The following is a 20,650-nucleotide window of genomic DNA, read 5'->3' on the forward strand; positions in this document are numbered from 1 at the left end:
GTACGCATCGCGGACTCTACTGTCCCAAGAAAAGTTTCCAAAAAACTTGTGGGAACAGCTCAGTGACGCAGACTTCTTCCACGACGAAATTTCTGAAAATTAAAGTCAAGTTTGACTTCAGAAAAAGGTCCAAATAAGTGAGGGGTGTTTTGGGTATTTTAGGGGATGGGTATTTATTGATTTTAAGACAGTTTAATTCCACTATTACCCATCCAAATCAAATCCCCAAATTGAAAACCTAATTGCTCTCACTTCTCTCTAAATTCTCTCTCTACCCAACCTCCATTGAATGACAATGAAGCTTCAATAAGAAGACCAATTCGCCCAGTTTAATACTCAAATTCATGGCTAAATTATTCTTAAGTTATGGATTATTTCACTCTTGGGATCCCTTTCCCCAAAAGGTCTATTCAAAGATGATTCCAAAATCCCCCAAAATCAAGGGTTTCTCTCTACACATGGGTCTTCTTTTAAAACTGAATTGTGGATCAATTATGATGAATTATGATTACTTAGGGTTTTTTAAGTGTATAATTATGGGTTACCTTTTTTTTTCACATAAAATTCCATTGTACCCATGTTCTTCCCCAGTTTCATAAATCTTGGATCTTGTTAGATGATTTGGTTGAAGATGATGAATATATCAATCGTTATATTGGTATTAGTTGTGTTAGTACTTCATGGACTGACTTATATCATGTATTGATTAGGTTTTGATATAATTCTTTTGGAACTTGTGAATGCCCCTCTTCTCCTAACACTTACTCTTGAATTATGTTGAATTATCATTAGAGGTGATGTAATTTAGTACGATCTAGCTTAATTGACTATTGTTTGATGATGATAATAGATTTTATGGGTAAATATCATTGATTTCAGATGAAGTCTTGAAAGGATTTCTTGGAGGCCATTGGTAAGACCTTATAGGTTATGAACATGTTATTGTAGAATTGTTGGCTTATGTAAGATGATGTTGGTCAATTGAAGTATGAATGACGAAATTATGAATGTATGATCATGCTATGAATATGATGGTTGTGAAATGATGATATCTGCACTATTATGAGGTTTTGAAGGTAATTCCTATGTGCATTTATGATTATGCTATAATGTAATGTTCTCACATGATGTTGGGTTTGTGATGAAATGACTTTCTCATCCTAGAACCTATGAACTATGAAAATGTTATATGAGGGGTTAAACTCCTAAGACCTATGTTATGAATTAATGTTAAGGAAGATTGAAAGACACTTCAAAAAAGGAAATTTTGCTTAGCACCAAGTGAACTTGACAATGGGAGGTGTTCCTTCACAAAGGAAGGTAGGTTCACCTGATGTTCTCATGAGGTGGAAGCTACAATGGTAATTAACATAAAGAGGGTTTCTAGTAACAACCTCCTAGTTCCTTAACTATGTGCCCCCATAGGAAACCTATCTAGTACATCCACCTAGATGTTATATGAATGTATATGTCTTACATTGGCAAGTAGGACACCCTCCTTTTGGTGTCAGTGGTTGACATTGGATTCCATGTTAGCTCACATGGTCTATGTCGGTTATGGTGAAGTTTCCCGAAAGTTAAAATGAATGAATGAGAGTAGTAATAAGAACACTAACTAGGACTACTTAAGAGGTGTTACTTGGTGTAGGTAAGGGTATGGGACTTTACCTATACATTGAACAAGTGGACCTTGAGGGGAGTTCTAGGGTGGGTTCTTTATGTATATATGACATGTAGGATGTTGATTTCACTTAATATACATGATGTTGGGCTAAATTGTTATGCATGATATGACTACTCTTGTTATGATGATATAAGAGGTAAAAGACAATGCTTATGATCCCTCTGTTAGTTTACTTGGTTTACGTAGGGTTATGGTGCTTCACATACACATTGCACTAGTGGACTTGGATTGGGGTTATAGTGAGGTCTTGTGATGTAATGATGTAATGATGAAATGAACACTAAACATGAAATTTTGATTATGGCATTACTATGATGTTACTCTTGAATATGAATATGAATATGTCTTATTGTAGTTGTGATATGGACTTATATATGTTCTTTATATGTGCATAGAAGCTTTTAAAGGGAACTGATCATGTTTATTACAAATGTCCCTTTAGGCATTTTACTTACATATGTATCCATACTTAGTACATATGGTTTTGTACTAACCCATAGCACTTCTATTTTCTATACGAAGTGTTGGTCTGGACCGTTGAAGAGTTTGTAGTCCTTTCTTGAAGAACTTGGATTGCTATCCCTAAGTTAGTGAGTCCTCAAGTACGAGGATGGAGATGATTAATTCTAGTTTCATTTTTCTTATTCGAAGACTTTATTGTAATTCCTATGATAAGACTTGTTGTTGATGTAAGGGATAAGTCCCATTTCTCATATTCTTACGTTTTAGATGGTTATGTTAGACAATTATATAATATATTTTGAAGTGAAGTTGAACTTCAAATGAAATGTTTTAACTTTCCCGCATCTTATTTTATCTGTGAAGCAATGATGTATGATATGGGCTTGTATAAGTCCTCTGAGGACAAAGACACCAATAACGACGAGCGGTTTCTCTCCGATGGTGACATATCCATAGAGTAGTTGGTAAGTCAAAGTGTCCAATAGAGATATAAAACAAATCTTGTGAAGACGGTGAATGATAATAGAACGGATTGGTCAAGAAAGCTCGATGATGCTCTATGGGCATAACGCACTACATATAAGACTCCCATAGGCATGTCTCCATACAACTGGTATATGTGAAGTGTTGCCATTTTTCGGTGGATATAAAGAATAAGGCTATGTGGGCAACGAAGAAGCTTAATTTGGATTGGGGCGCTGCATTAGCTCAAAGAGTGAATGACTTGAATTTGCTCGATGAGTTTTGCCTTAAAGACTATGAAAGTACAGCCTTGTATAAAGAGAAGATTGAAGAAATACCATCATTAAAGGATTGAAAAGCGAGATTTTGTAGCTATAGATCTTGTGATACTATTCAACTCTAGGCTGCGCTTATTTCCAAGAAATCTCAAGTCTAAATAGTTCGGACCATTTTTACTCAAGCAAGTGTTCCCACATGGAGCGGTGGAGCTGGAGAATAGTGAAGGAACACGGTTAAAGGTGAAGAGACCGAGGGTTAAAGCTATATCTTGGAAATGCTAAAAGTGTTCAACAAGTGATTGAGGCATATTATCTTTATGAAGTCTGAGTAATCAAGAGGCATGCGTCATGTCGTGACGTTAAATGTCAAGTGTTATATGGGAGGAAGCTCAAGGTGTAAAATCTAGCTAACCATAGGTTTAAAATTCCGATCAAGTCATTTTCCTTTGTTTATTTTATTTCTTGTACAAACATATTTAGTTTTAATGATATTTTGTTGGTTTTAGAGTTGGCTAGATATAACATAGGGCCCGTGTCTAAAAAGTGTCCAAAAGATACAAAAAGAATTACCTGGGGTTGTTACATGTGCAGGAGCTAAAGGCAAAATCTGCAGGAAATGGTTTGGTGCAGAGGTCTACGAACCCTATCGACAGCGCATCAATCAATCGACATACTGTGAATGGAGTCCATACATCCTAGGTAAGTCTCTCATCTTTTCTATGTCATAAAGTGATCGACGATCCCCATTGATGGATCGTCAATCAATCCACGGATCGTCAACAAGGTCTCGTGAGTCAAAATCTCCAGGCTGCCGACCTGACCTGTATTCCCTCATTTAAAATCCCAAAATTCGAATTCATTCCCCACTTTCATTTTACACACTCAAACCGTTTCTTCCCTTTCCAACTCCACTAAATCACTCTTTCACTTCCATCAACCACCCACATCTCATACCCTTACCATTTCAACTTCCCTACCAAACCTTCCCTATCTTATTCCTAAAAGTTTGGTATCCGGGTTCGGTGCCCAAAGGAAGTTTCCTGTGGTCATAAATCATAGTGTCATCATACAACCATACATCTATTCATTTCTTGAAAGGTAATACGATTTTCCCTCACTTTAAATTTTGATTCATAGATTGAATATAGGGAGTCCGGAGTCAGATCTTGACCTAGGGTTTGTTTACTTGAAAATCATGCTAAAAATCAAACTTCTGCGAACCGTTGGTATGATGGATTGTGATTGTGTCTAACTCCACCACCAATAGAATGTGTATTTGCATATAATTGTAAGTTACGGTTTGAGCTGGACCATGCTTCTAGCTCCAGCTCTAAGGGAGCCAATAGATCGGGTGACAATGAAGAAAAAGCTTCGTCTGATGAGGCTATTTGCTCAAAGCAGCACCAGCACAGGATGGATGATCCTCTTCTAGTGGCCGGTGAACCAAACAGATGGTGTGTCGAGTTTCAATGGAAGGTCTACGCAGATGCCAAAATGGCCCGACTGATTACTAAGTAGCATCGAGTCCTCAAAAGGAGCCTGCATACAGTGCCAGAGGTGCATCAACTATTTAAACTTGTGGATGGATGGCGTGTGACATGGGTACATACATCGAGGAGATTGTGCGGGAATTCTATGCTACCTATGTTACTAATCTCCAAGGGCGATTCACAAGTTGTCCAAACCCACATAAAAATACCCTCGTACTTCCACAATCGGCCAAGAATGCCGGGTGGACATCTCACAGGCCACCATCCACCCACTTCTATACAGCCCTACTACTAGTCCAGATTGGTTCCTCAAACACCGCAGAGTTTGACTACATATTGGACATAGTCCAGGGCGGTTACTTTCATAGGAGTGTAGAGAAACGGGAGGCAGTGAAGACATGATTGGCTCTATACATTACTGTAGACGGAGAGCGTGCAAAGTGGGTCACAGCATTCTAAGGGGGCATCATAAATTCCACACTAAACATTGTGGCCTTCTCGTTGTTGATCCAAAACAGAGTCTCACCCACGAAAGACGACAACCAACTCACGCGGGAGTCATAGTTGCAGCACTAGTAGCCGGGTTAAATATTGACTTTCCCTATATGATATTGGCGGTGATTCACGAGAGTGCATTCAAGCCTCCACTACTTACCCCTATCCGTGATTGATCTTTTCGATGTGCAGGGACTATGGACTGCCGATATGGCACTGTGATAAACTGATTCGACCAACAAGGACACTACATATATGTCTCATCAGAGATGAGGCTAATATGGCGGCACCTCATAGAGAGCCTTAGGTTGAGGTCCCCCCTTAGGAAAAAAATGTTGCAAATACGGTGGAGCATGCACAGATTGCTGACCTCATCATACCAGAGCACACCGAACATGTTGCTATCACGGCCCCCATCTCCTCTAGGTCCACACCACCCACACCAGTAGAGGTTATATCATTGGCTAGAGTCCAGAAACTTGAGGCTCACATGACCACTTTGTTGCACCATATCCAACCTTGGATGTAGAAGTCCATGGCAGAGGATAAGACCCGCATAGAAAAAGGGTGGCCAAGAAGACAGAGCAACAGATCCAGGCAGTTCAGAAACGCTTCGACATATTTGGTTGAAAGTATTTGCACGACCACCCCCCACAATGGACCTTGCCTCTATTCTGACAAAATTAGCTAGTCTACGAGCAAATATATGCCATTTTCGAGATGCGTTAGGCTGAACCAGAATGCACCTATAAAGTTGGCTAAGGATAGTGTCATTAAGGCCTTTTTCAAGGCACGTGCAGAGACACAACCTGATCCCACCCATGCTCGTGGCAAGAGGCACCGTTCTAGCCGTCCCGCTGAGACTGTTGATGAGGATCAAGCCAAAAAAGGGAGCGTATGTAGGAGGAGAAGACTAGGAGGACATCCATAATAGATGAAGAGATGCTTCAGATGAGGGTGCGTAAGGCGGCTGCTTGGGCATCAAGTTTAGGGCCCGTGAGTGGAGATGTGAGCACTACTGAGGGTGCAGCTAGAACAGCAAATGACAATACTGATGGTGTCATCCTCGTTTATGGGGGCGCTATTCAGGGTGACCAGGTCCACTAATTTTTAGGAAATCGGACCCACCCGCTTGTTGATAGGTCTTCAACACTTTACGCCACAGGTTTGGTTCACCAAATCCTTCACTTTTTGATTTTTGTGTGCATTAGGGACAACTGCACTCTATTTTGTTGAGGGTGGGGCAAACGGATTGTGAGTGATAGGGTGAAGTCTGAGCAACCCAACTCATACTCCTCGCTTAGGGTTTTCTTTCCTGTGTTCTTTTCCCCAAGATACTGTTTAAAATTTCTGTTGAACCGGCATGTATTAGGATAGTAGGTGTAGGAGCAAGAAATATTGAAGCATGATTGCTTGTGAATAAATGAGACTCGTCCAAATTTTGTGTCATGTGATTGAATGTGTAAGCTAGGATAGGTTGAATATGTTGGCTCTAAATATGACATGATAATGCACCAATTGCATGGCCCTAGACTATAACTTGAACAGGGTAATTTGATAAATTGATAATGTAACAATGTGTCGAGTGAGTGTGAGAATAATTAATTGTTTAATAGTTGGTGCCAAGATAGAACTTTTACGATTAGTCCTGCTAAGATAATCTACTCTAGAGGCTAGAAAGTGATCATAGACCCTTGTTCGAAATAGTCCACTATTAGCCTAAAGGATTCCGACCAAATGAAGAGAATGTTCCCTTTGATCCAAATGATTTGAGCCTAAGATAGACAAATTCTTTCTAACTCCATACTTCACCTTCTAGAATCAAATGTTTTGGCCCCAGTCTCTCCTTGGACATGTGCACCTCGACTTAAGATAAAAGCCTAAGTTTGAGGGGGGCTAATACAAACAAAAGTGACCTCGTTCTTGGCCTTTACCCGACATCGGGTATTGTGAACCTCAATTCATGGAAAATCCACAAGTTGAGGGTGGCTATGAAAGAAAAATCTAAAGAAAAATGGGTAGGAAGAGAGTTTCGTGTTGAAAAGAAAAGAAAGCAAAAATGAAAGAGGATGTGACTTTCTGAAAGAAAAAAAAACAAAAGTACGTGCAAAGTTGAAAGTCGCATCCATGGTTAGAAAGAAATAAAAAGGAAGAAGAACAAAAAGTAGGATGTCGAAGTTAGGGGGAAAAAGGTAGAAGGTTTAATGTAATGTCAAAGAAGACAAGAAGTCACTAAAATATACCCAAATGTACCACACCTGACCCTGAGCCTACTTACAAGCCAAGAAAGTCCAATAGTGATTCTAGAGTCTAGTTTAGAGAATCTAAAAGTAGTCAAAATAATGGCAAGCCTATGGCATTGAACATTGATTTTATTTGTACTTACTTCTAAGCATGAGTGTAAAAATAAATCCTTGTGCTGAAACATATGATCATTGTGTGAAAAACGGAGGATTTCGTTTGAAGTGAGGTCACTAGTTACATTATTAGAGAATTGGTACCTTGGTGATAGGAAAAACAGTAAAGGCATTTGTTAAGTCGTAAATCAGTGTCATGTTATGATCCACATGAGTTATCTTATCAAGTTTGAAATCTGGTTGTGCAGTCAAACTATGGTTTATCAGGATAGACAACTATGTAATTGCTCAAGCTTAAAGTGTCTTTTGCTATACAAGTGTCGTTTAGAGTCGTAGTGCATCACTTGATGATAAACAACGAATTAAAGTTAGGGGTGTTGATGTACCATGAGATTAGAGTATTTGTAATGCATTTCACTTAAGAGTTGTGTGTGTCTAGAGCCTTTTTGAAGTGAGTTTGATAGTTTTGTATCATGTTTTGCACGAAAGTTGTTGAGGCGCGAGACTAAAGAGACAACTGAATAAAATGCAAAAAAAGGTATCCACGGAGTCAATCTACGGATCGTAGATCCATTGACGCACCATAGGCTGGCATCGTTGATAGGCAGCCCAAGCTTTGGAAGAAATCAGGGAAATCTGACCAAGTGTAGAACCACGAAAAGCATTGAAGGTCCGTCAATCAATTAACTGACTGTATGATCAACCGTTGTTTTATTCATAGTAGGTTCTAATACCTGATTTATTAAAGATTCTAAGTATGATGTCACGGAGGGCATTGACAGACCGTTGACTGGTCGACGGACCATACTGGTGGTCCATCGTTTGATTTAGAGAAGGAGAATTTTGAAGTCTAAAATATTTTCTAAGTCCTGGTTGTCAGAAGAGATTACGAACCGTCGATCCATTGATAGTCCGTCAGTCAATCTCATAGATTGAAGAAGCGTGCCTAAACAAACATTCCTTTTTTTTTCCTTTTTGATTAGGAGTTTGTTTTCTATAAATACGGTATTAAACATCATTTTTGGGGTGAGCAATGATTATTATTGTTCAAGCTTTTGGCTTTGGAGATTAATTCATTGCAACTTTAGCAAATTATTAATTTTCGGTTGTTATTTTAAGATCTTAGTTTGCAATTTGAGTTGGAGTTATGGGTTTATCATTTTTATTACGTAAGTGCATGAATTCTTCATCTATAAACATGAATTGTGTTCTTGCTAATATGGGTAACTAAATCCAAAAATACGGTTGTGGGAACCATGAGAGATTAACAAAGTATGAATAGTAATTAAACAATTCTTGAATAGTGTTTTTTCATGCATTGATAGTTCTTTCGTGTAGAAGTCTTTTTAATGAGCGAACGCGTTAGAACTCACCTTGTTGCTATTTGCCGGACCGGATTTAGTTAATAAGAAAAGAATTATCAACATATATTTAGTGTGATACTATCTAATAGTCTAGTTTCGATTGGTGCGAGGGTGAAAACTAAGTCATACATCGATGCACTATCTAATATGAGGTAAAGGTAAGGGTTAGTAACTTATACACACCTAGCAGAATCAAGGTTTGGGGTGAAATTCTCTAATTGCTGAACCAAGGATTTAGAGATGCATAACTTATCAGTTTGCATGTAATACACTTGGAAGGGATTGCTATTACTAGGATTACCACGTTATGAGCTTGTGGGGAACACTTACACCCTAGTTACTTTTCCACCTTGATAACAATCGAAGTTGACCTTTGCTTACTTAATACTCTTATAACTTTAGGAATTTTTTTCACATCCCTCCACCCTTTTGCTTAATTGTTTCAGAAATACCTTGTATAAAAAGATATAATCGTGGGTTAAAGTTAAGTCTAAACCATATTCTTCATGGGATCGACCCCAACCTACTAGTTGGGTTCTTTACTTGATAACGATCACTTATGCTTCTTTCTAGAGGTGTAATTTAAGTGTATTAAATTTTGGTGCCGCTGCCGCGGAATAAGGCTTTTAGATTAAGTTTAACTACATTGCTGAACTTTAGTCAAATATTTCCTAACTTTAATTTTCCTTTTTTTTGGTCTCTCTTATGCTCTTACTCTAGTGTATGCCAAGTACACATAGCATAAGCAAACCACTCACTCCTTATGATCTAGAATTGAGTAGAACTTTGCATGGAATGAATAATCAAAGAGTCCCAATTGCTCATATTGGAGGAAGATTAGGTGGTGGAGCAGGGCTGCAACCACCATGGGAAGTCAATAAGTTAATAAGGTTATACCTGACAAGAGATTAGGAGAAACACTAAGGCCCTAGGACCCTTAAGGAGAACGTCTGAACGATATCGAAAGGGTCGGTATAAACATCGCCGAGTCTAATGGACCTCTTGTCCATCCATCTCTACCTCTAAGGGATACGTTTTTAGTGTCAAATAGTTTGATGCAGATGTTTACAACAAGGGGTTTATTTATAGGGTTGCCAGCGGATGAACCACATGCTCACATAGCCAAGCTAAACTATGTTTGCAAAAGTTACATAGGTCGATCTGACTGGATATGAATGTGATTGGGTTGAGGATGTTCCCGTTATCATTAGTCGTAGATGCTGATATATGGTTCAATGAAATATCCTATAAATGTATCTATACATTGGATCAGTTGACAAAAGCATTCCTAGCAAGATCTTTTCCAGTGTCCAAGAAGATGAACAAGAAGGAAAAGTTCAACAACTTCATAGCTCAACCTGGAGAGTTTGTGAGTAGTTTTTGGGGTATATTCACTTCCTTCATGAGAGGAGTCCCAAATCGTCGTATCAATGATGAATCATTGAAGGAATACTTCTTTCGGGGGCTGGATGACAATGGCAAAGTAGTACTTGATACCATTACAGAAGGTTCGTATGGCGAAAGCTCATGGGCTTTGATAACTGAGAAAATGTAGAAGATATCTCACAACAACAAAGCTTGGAGCAATTAAAAATCAGACACTAAGAGAAACACCTTCGTTGTTCAAGCTTCAAACAATCCAGTCAAAGATGAGATTCATGAAGAGATGGCGCAGATGAGAACTGAGTTAGGGTTGGTGCTAAAACATGTGAGTGGAAGGGCAGAGAAGGTGAATGCGGTGAACTATTTGACTGGACCTCCACCACCAGTGGAAGAGTCTTATTATAAAGAGGATGTGTATGCAGTAAATGATCAGACGGGTTTTTTTTGACCAAATGCCCAAGTGTCCAAAACGGATAATTGGGGCTAAGGTCAAGGAAACCAAGGTAAGAACTATTGAGATTACAACCGAGAGGGTTAATATGTCCAAAATAGGAACTACAATCACGACAACAATTTTAACCGGAACAACTATGGCAACAGAAATGAGCAAGTTGGACCTTGTGTTCTTCCTCAAAATAGGGAAGCTTCTCCTAGGGATGATGGGGGTAACCTGGAGTGAATTGAGGATATGATGCAGAAGATGATGAGCATGTTTGATAAGACTGATGAGAAAATGAGGGAGATGAGAAACAATTTATATGATATTAGTTATAAGGTTAATACCCACGCAATGTCAATCAACCATCTTGAGATACAGATGAATCATTTGTCTACCACAGTGAACTCAAGGAAACAAGGCACTCTCTCAAGCAACACCATCAAGAATCCAAAGAACGATGGGCATTATATGAAAGTAACCACTCGAGGCGTCAAGCAAGCCATTGATCCACCTATGGCGTCTAGGGTGGATATTGAAACTAAAGAAGATATTAAGGTGACAGAGGTGAGTGGAGGGTCTGAGACTGTGTAAAAGAAAATAACTCAGAAGGTTGTCCTTATACCTAGACCTCCACCACTGTTCCTACAAAGGTTAGTGAAGAAGATCGAAGAAGGAAAATAACGCAGGTTTATAATTATCTTGAAGCAACTCTCCATCAATGTCCCTTTGATAGAGGCTTTAGATAAAATGCATGGGTATGGGAAGTTCATGAAAGACATGGTGACAAAGAAGAGGACAGTGACTTTTGAAGATGATGATAGATTGCCACATTGTAGTGCTATTGCGAGAAGGTCCTTAGTACAAAAGAAGGAGGATCCTGACACCTTCACTATCCCATGTACTATCGGGTTGTAATATGCTGCTAAGGCATTGTGTGATATTGGTGGGAGCATAAAACTCATGCCCTTGTGAATTTGTAAGAATCTAGGTTTAGGGGATCCAAAGCCCATTGCGATACGACTACTAATGGCCGATATGGTAAAAATACCAATTGGTGTACTCCACGATGTTCTAGTGAAAGTTGAGTCAATTATCTTTCCGACGGATTTTGTGATTCTTAATTGCGTGGTTGATTTTGAGGTTTCAACATCATCCTTGGGAGGAAATTCCTTGCTACTGGGAGTGTTGTGGTTGATATGGAAAAGGGGGAGATGAAATTCTGGCTAACAAATGAAGAAGCTACGTTTGATATTTGCAGGTTAATGAAGAGAGTGGTGAAGTCTAATCGGTGTCCGCGATACTTATAGAGTTGACAGTGTGTGTGAAGTGAAGATTGAAGAAAGGTTAGCGGTTGAGTCACTAGCAACAGTTATGATGTACTTCGAGAATGATGGCATAGAAGACTATGATAAGTGGGTGGCTACATTGGAGTGATTTGAGTACCGGTAAAAACCGAAGAGACTGGAGCTAGGCATAAAGAATCATAAATCACCACCCGCAAGACCATCTATTGAGGAAGCACCGAAATTGAAGCTTAAGGCTCTACCACCGCATTTGAGATATGTATTCTTTGGCATGAATGACACACTCACAGACATTATTGCATCAGATCTTAATGGGCGACAATTCGAGTGTTTGGTAGCAGTGCTAAAGAGGTTCAAGTGAGCTATAGGGTGGACTATTACAGATATTATCAAAATTTCCCCCAATATTTGTTGTCACAAAATTCAACTCATGTCGTATTATAAGCCTATATGGAGCATCAGAGAAGATTGAATCTGCCTATGCAAGAGATATTGAATAAGGAGATTATTAAATGGTTGGATGTTGGAGTCATTTAGACCATCGTAGATAGTAGTTGGGTATGCCCTGTTCAGTGTGTGCCCAAGAAGGGTGACATTATTGTGGTCTAAATGAAAGAAACGATCTTGTTCCGATGCAATTGGTGACCGGATGGATAGTTTGCATGGATTACAGATTGTTGAATGTGTGGACAGAAAAAGGACCATTTCTCTATGCCCTTCATGGATCATATGTTGGATAGGCTTGCAGCAAAGGGACGGTATTGCTTTCTTGATGAATATTCTGGCTAAAATCAAATATCGATCGCTCCGCAAGACCAAGAGAAGACCACATTCACTTGCTTCTTATGGGACTTTTGCATTCAAGCGAATGCCATTTGGTTTGTGTAATGCACCAGCCACCTTCCAGCGTTGTATGATGTCGATATTCTCTTATATGGTGGAGGACACTATTAAGGTGTTCATGGATGATTTCTCTGTTGTGGGCGACTCCTTTGATCATTGCTTAGATCACCTAGTCGAGGTACTCAAAAGATGCAAAGATTTAAATTTGGTATTGAATTGGGAGAAGTGTCACTTTATGGTGAAATAAGGTATTGTGCTAGGCCATGGAATCTAGAGTAAGGGTATTGAGTTCGATAGGGCCAAATTTGAGGTGATTGAAAGGCTTCCACCACCCATCTCCATAAAGAGTGTTAGGAGTTTTATTGGGCACGTCGGTTTTTATAGAAGGTTCATAAAAGATATCTCGAAAATTGCTCACCATTTTTGCAAGCTGCTTGAAAAAAAGAGTAAATTTGATTTTGATGATGCTTGTCTGATAGAATTTGAAGAGTTGAAGAAGAAGTTGGTCTCTGACCCCATCATTATTGCTCCAAATTGGGGCGAACCCTTTGAAGTCATGTGCGATGCTAGTGGGGTGGCGCTTGGTGTGGTACTGGGAAAAAGGTATGAAAAGATCATTTGCCCTATTTACTATGAAACAAAAGGCCTAAATTCATCCCAAAAGAATTATAGGGTTATAGAGCAGAGCTTCTTGATGTGGTGTTTGCTTTGGAGAAATTTCGCTCTTATTTTCTTGGCACAGAGGTGATAGTGCACACGAACCATTCGGCGTTGAAGTATTTTATGGCCAAAAAGGATGCTAAACCACGACTCATTAGATGGGTGTTGTTGTTGCAAGAATTTGATTTTGTGGTAAGAGATCGCAAGGGGACAGAGAACCAAGTCGCCAGTCACTTGTCTAGATTGGAGGATGAAGCCTTACCCGAGCTTGGTGACAAAGGTGACATCAATGGTATGTTTCCCGATGAAAAGGTATTGGTTGCTTTCCATGACCTCATTCCTTAGTTTACCGACTTTGCCAATTATTTGTCAAGTGATGTGGTGCCTTCGAATCTGTCGTTTCACCAAAAGAAGAAGTTTATGTATGATGGGATTATTCATCCTTGTGTGACCTGTTTTATGTTTTAAAATATTATTTGTTTAAAAATGGTGAAAAATGACTAAGTTTCGGAAAATCAATTAATCTTATTATTTAAGAAAAATCGACTTTCCAAATTACGGAGTCGCCACTTGATTTTTGATAAAATCAAGAAAAAATTTAAAATTTTCAAAGTATTTAAAAACAGATAAAAATCGATTGAAAAAGGTTCGAAGTTCAAATGTACATCCCGAGAAGGTGTTAGGCCCTCGGGATGCCCGCTAACTTGCGGTTGACCGGCGATTTGACTAAAAATGACTTTTTGACTAAAAATGACTTTTAAAATAAATTATAAAATTTAACTAAGTAAAGAGAAAATTCGTTTTAATATATTGTATTCCATTTTTATTTACTTCTAAAGGGAAATATTTAGAGGGAATTAACTTAACGGAAAAAACTAAATGGTGACAAAAGTAAATAAAACAAAATAAGTAAATAAAATAGTAAAATTTAAAATAGTGAAAAATGGCTGCCCTTTAGGAGATTATTAAAATTCTACCAAAATATTTGTTAATTCAAACAAATAATAAATAAAGAGGGAAAAATATTTGAACTTGGGCTTGATTGCCCAAATTCATTCAATTGGCTTTGGCCCACCTGTCCTAAATTAAATTACTTAGATTTGGGCCCTTTTTAACAATTTAAAATCCTGCAAAAAAACATTGGCCTTTGGGCCTATATTAAAAAAAATCTGCTGAAGGGCCCTGGCCCATTTCCTGAAAAGTGTCATGGTATACAAATGATGTATACTGTAAATATCCAATACGTTTTGGACTGTTTGAGCCCTGTATTTGTTTGAATACACATTCTCGCTATTCCACCTGTATTTCCCATATTATTTCTGCGTATTTGTACCTGTACTTTTTTTTATACCATTTTAATACTGTATATCGCTGCCCAAATGTGTATACCAATGTATACGGGCTGTATCCTATGCACGAACTCATTGCCTATTCCTGAATTTTACTCGAATTTGGCCTCCCTGTACGTTAACCTACAATTCACATTTTTTTACACCTATTTGAGGTATAGCGTGTCTGTATACCAGTGTATGCAGGTTGTATATCAGCCTGTTTTTCAACTTTCGAAAGTTGAAAGTCCCTTTTCAGCAGAGTATTTTCACTGCTATCAACCCAGATTTTGAATTCGGATTCCCTGTATATTTTTTACCTGAATATCATGGTATAAACTGTGTATAAAATATGTATACTGCTGTATACATCTTCTTCAACCCCTGCAAAATGTAATTTCCAGCAACACTTTTGCTATGTTCAACCTGTACGCCAGTTTTGAGAAGGGTCTACGACTCGAGAATTGAGGTTTGAGCCTTTACGGCTCAACGAGGAAGTGCAAGAGATGGGAATGAAGTTCATGGAGACTCGAAAATGATTTCACATGCAATCAAACAAAAAAGGAGAATTAGCACCTTAAGCAAATGACTAGAAAAAAAAACATATAAGATGTGAGCTATTTTAGAAATATGAGTTAAGAAAGGGATACAAAATCTCAAAATACAACTCAATGTGCAAGCAAAACGAGGGCTTCTTAACATGTAGCACAAACCAAATGTTCAAAAGCACAAGATAAAGGCCATCCTTCATCAAGGTTCATCAGTGACAAACTTAAGACTATATAAACCATTTCAAACTCAAAGAAAACCATCTGACCATGAGCAGCAAACAGATTGCAGGTCAAACACAGAAAGGCAATGATCTCTTTCCGTCGTTCAAGCCACTGAACACATATAAAGGGCATATACGCGGAAACCAATCGATAACCAAAATCACGATAAGAAGATCAATCAACAAACAAAACCACAATCTACCTAAACTCACATATTCAAAAACCAACAGAAAAAGGGAAACATCGATCATGGTACCAGCTAAAGGGCATATTACACAACCTATATTGGTTTATTTCGGCCTAGACGAATAGCTCGAGAAGAGAAATGAATGAAAGTTTTAGACTAGGTGAACAAGTAAGAAATGACACACTCTAAGCAACGAAAGAACACATAGAAACAGATCATAAGAAAAAAAATGACTTCATAAGAAGCAATAGCGCAAACAGGGCCACAGCATTTTACAGATTTGCATGAAGCTTTCAGAGGAACAGGAGAAATCAAAATAACAGAGAATAATAGGCTTGAGCTCGACTATTCCATAGTTCAAATCAATATGATAATGAACACAAAACAAAAGCAATGAATCATACTTACAACAGGAAATCATATCATTAGACGAATTTACAGCAGGAACAAACAGAGTTAAACTCAAACATGTGAATTAAACTACATTCCGTCTAGAATAAATTAATATATGCATAAGCTGAGTTTACCTTTTCGAGAGCAGCGAACGGGAACGGTGACGAGTAAGGAACTGGCGAACTTCAACACCCAAAAGGATAATTTCGTGAACGTCAAACTCCGACACGAACAACAAACCAAGATGTCTGAGTCAACTTTGAATCCTAGAACCCTTTAAGAACTTCGAACGAAAAAGGACTATTTCTTGATTTTCCTGGAGAATGAACTTTAAACAGTTCTTTCACTGTTTTTTCTCCCCAAAAAAAAATCCCCCAAAACCGACGAAGACAAGTGTATTTATAGGGGAATTACTAGGGTTTCGATTTTGTGGGGGGAGAGAGGAAATTCCAAGATTTTTCGGCACATTTGGAATTCGAATTCCACCTTATCCAAAATCCAGGCGATTCGAACGGAATTAAGGGGAGGTGGAGGGTTGAGATCGATCCCTCGTCCTTGGCAAACGACGGGGCTCGATCCTACACGCCAAGGACGATTCCGCGTCGTCTTGTGCGCTGCAGAGGTCATACGAATGAGGGCGATGAAAGAGACAAAAGAGCGCAGTGTACCAGCCTGTTCTTCCCCATATTCCCGTTACACTTGCTATCACATCTATTGTCGCTCACGCGCCTTGATCTTTCGTCGATTTGCTAGCGTTTCGGATCCATTAGCGTCTGCTTCCTGCTCTTGCTCACGCGAGGAAGAAAGGAAAATCAAATGGGTCGGGTTTCGCAAGGGATTTGGGATGGGAAAGGGAATTGGGGCTGGGTTGGAAGAGAGGAATTGGAGTGGGCCTGGGAAAATGGGTGGGCTGGGAAGAGAGGAATTGGAGTGGGACTGGGAAAAATAGGTGGGCTGGGAAGAGAGGAATTGGAGTGGGATTTTGGGTCGAGAATTTGAATACGAACTGGGCTGAGAGGAGGAGAGTAATTGCTGGAAATGGGCTGATGGGGAAGAAATGGGGAGTGGGCCAGAAATTAAATAAAAGGAAATGGGCTGGAGATGGGAATTAAAGGGAATTTGCAAGAATGGCCCAAAGTTGAATTAAATTGGAAACTTAAGATGGGTTAAATTTATTAAATAGCCAAATTGAGTTAAGATAATAAATTCGGCCAAACCTTAAATAAACGAATTAGTATTGATTAATCAGCGAGCTTCTTTATTTTAATAATATAATTATTTTAATTGTAAAATAGTGATTCAAAATGTAACCATAATTTAAACTAAATTAGTTTAATAGAATACTTATTAAAAATCAAAATATTTTGAGAAATAATCGTAAAATATACCAATTATATACATAATCATGTAAACTATATATGCTATCTAAAAATAATAAGAAAATGGCAAAAGTATCCAAAATAACGCAAAATTCATATATTATTATTATTATATTTTTTTCGCAAAATTTATAAAACTAATTATTTTAAATTGTTTGGAAAATTTACGAAGCTCGAGAACTAATTTATACCGAGGAGGGTCAAAATTGGGTGTCAACAACTGTTCCTCATTTTACTTGGATTGATACAAGCAATTCGAGGAAAATGAAATTGACCAAACAAATTTTGACCAACCCCATTCATTTTTAAGGGAAGGATTCGGCAAAGGGTTTAGGGATTATGGCCGAACTCTTGAAACGGGTTTCCTACTATCTCAGGCTATGTGAGAATTCAGGCCACTTGTAGTTCGATACGCCTGATTTAACGCACGATTTGAAAGAATTCAAAAGCCACCTCGATACCGAATTATGAAGGTATCGAAATGCTCGAGAATAAAGTTCGAGAGCGAATGTTGGAATGCAGCCGAGTTTTCAACATTGAATCCGCCTACATATCCTTAAACCTTCATGAATCAGGCTGTGTGTAGTTCGACTCGATCGGTTGAAAAGGAAATATATTATGCTAGATAACCTTCGGTTTAGGACAAGTGACAAATTAAACGAGCATGAAAAGGAGGCTTGTAACCTCTTAGCCATGAATGCGGATCTCTTCACATCCATAGGTAAGAACTTACTCGGACATAACTTTCAAAACTCTTGGTGTATCATCACTCAGATTGGAAAGTTGCTTCCGGTAAATCAAAATTTCCGGATGCGAGACTGAAGCTGACAGACCTAAAGAAATACCCATATGTCTTAAGATAGGGGTCTGGTTTGATTGTGGTGAAAGTCGCTCCTCTGCTCCCTTCCTAGAGTTTGACATTCCTCTTTGGACTGTGTCCCAGTTCGCTGCTAAGAAAAAGTTCCACGTTGTGTTGCATCCCTTTTGATGTCGGTTTTGGAGAATTCATCCTTTTGGATGCTCTCGGTAAAGACTGAGATAAAAACTCGTTAGTTTAAAAATGCAATTAGAATGGGAGACAGTGTCTTTTTACCATGTCGACACTTCATTGTTCTCCTCAATATTCGACGTCGACTCGATCGGTCTGACGTACAACAAATAAAGCTTAAGCCTGGTGTTTGTAATATAATCTTCAATGTACTCTTCATTTGATGTCGAAATAAATAAATGTTGATGCGATGCTGGTATTTCTTTTAACGTCGTCTTCGATGCTCTTCTAGATGTTTACTTTTATCAAAAATAAAAGAATGCAGTTGAGGCCAATGGATAAATATCACTCTTGAGATACACGATTTCCCTTTCTTTATCCATGCATGCCTTCTTGCGGGGCATGAATATCTTCCCGCGATACGTAAATTCCTGCGAGATATGAAATCTTCTCACAACGCATAATTTCGGCGAGGCGTGAAATTTTTCACGATGCACAAATTTGAACGAGGCATGGATTCTTCTCGTGATGCATAAATTTCAGCGAGGTATGAAGTCTTCTCGTGATGCATAAATTTCAGCGAGGTATGAAATCTTCTCGCGATGTATAAATTTGACGAGGCATGAAATCTTCTCGTGGCGCATAATTATTGACTCACGATGCATGATTTCCCGCGATGCATAATTTTCAACGAGGCATGGATTCTTCTCGTGATGCATAAATTTCAGCGAGGCATGAAGTCTTCTCGCAATGCATAAATTTCAGTGAGGTATGAAATCTTCTCGCGATGCCTAAATTTCAGCGAGGCATAAAATCTTCTCGCGATGTATAAATTTCAGCGAGGTATGAAGCCTTCTCGCGATGTCTAAATTTCAGCGAGGTATGAAATCTTCTCGCGCTGTATAAATTTGACGAGGCATGAAATCTTCTCGTGGTGCGATGCATGATTTTCCGTGATGCATGATTTTCCGTGATGCATGATTTCCCGCGATGCATGATTTTCCGCGATGCATGATTTTCCGCGATGCATGATTTTCCGCGATGCATGATTTTTATCTCGCAATGCATGAATATTCATATCGTCTCTGTTGATGATAACGGCAAGACGACCTCCAGATAATACATCGCCTTGATCGATAATAATAATAATAATAAAATAACTATTCCCTCTGGGGTAATGCATTGTCTTGATTTACAATAACTATCTTGTTTGATAATTTAATGCAAATAGCGTCCTTTATGGAAATCGTAAACTCTTCCTTGAGATTCCTGTTTGATTCACCTTTGAATCTGGCTAGACGCTCTTTGTAAATTTCATGTTGTTGGAATTGAAATAAATAATTCATATTCCCAGGTCTTTGACATAAGGGATATAAAATGCCTTTTGCTTCTAGGAAAGCCATTGATTTTGGGATAGTTTTCTCTTCTTTGGAGTTCTCCGTATTCATTCGTCGGGATATTTTGTCGATTTCAAAGCAAAGCTATAAACCTGCGTCTACAGAAAAATTGTTAGTTTTAAAAACATACTGATCTGTGTCGATTTCTTCATTTGTTTGCTACTTGTCTTGATATCTCCGGTTGATTTCCCGATCTCCCGACTCTTGATAGATAAGACAAAATAGTTAATGCCAAAACAAATGAAACATAAAAGGGAAAATTTAAAAGAAATAAATTTTTAAGAAATAGCATCTTGAAAAGGTCACTTCCAAGTCATGTCATATCAGGCTTAACAAACTTCTTTGGGTCTTACACTTAGAAGTCTATCTGGTCATTCGCTGGTGAGCTTTCGGAGTCACTCCGGACTTGTAGATAAAACCCATAACGAAATTTTGAGGCCATCCTCAAAATTTCTGTCCCAGTGAACTGTCTTGCTTATCTCTCCACTGTAACTGAACAGACCGCGGAATTTTTGAGATCTTCTCAAAAATTCTGTCCCAATTGCAGATCTCGAAATATCTCTAGTTTGACTTGCTGAGGAGGAAACTTCTTCTGGAGAATTTTTGAGTCCTTCTCAAAAATTCTGTCCCAGTTCTACTGTAAAGAGGAATAGGACTATTGCGGGAGATATGACCGAACCCTTGTGGCGCCTACGTATCCCGTTGAGGCAGGAATCAGGTCAAACGTAGTTCCCCTTAACGGTAACAAAAGAGAGATTTACAAAGAAACAGACCGAGGCCGACATAGGCCGCCTACGTATCTCATTCTTTAGAATTCAGGTCGAACGTAGTTCAGATACAAAGAAATAATCAAAGGGGATAAATGGGGTGACCGAAGCCGACATAGGCCACCTACGTATCTCGTTCTCGAGAATTCAGGTCAGACGTAGTTCATTACAAAGGGATAAAACTTAATCAAAACAAATGCAAGTGAACAGAATGATT

The 20,650-nt window shown here is 38.7% G+C and overlaps 1 long non-coding RNA gene across 1 annotated transcript; it reads right to left on the reverse strand.

The window, feature by feature from the left end:
• Positions 1-14,388: 14,388 nt before the first annotated feature.
• Positions 14,389-16,721, reverse strand: LOC114077915. Its single transcript, XR_003579290.1, has 2 exons — positions 16,037-16,721; positions 14,389-15,077 (listed from the first exon to the last, which is right to left on the reverse strand). It is a non-coding gene; the product is annotated as an uncharacterized LOC114077915 (long non-coding RNA).
• Between the last annotated feature and the right edge of the window lie 3,929 nt (positions 16,722-20,650).

Source organism: Solanum pennellii, chromosome 7, assembly GCF_001406875.1.
Source record: "Solanum pennellii chromosome 7, SPENNV200".
Classification (NCBI taxonomy): Eukaryota; Viridiplantae; Streptophyta; class Magnoliopsida; order Solanales; family Solanaceae; genus Solanum; species Solanum pennellii.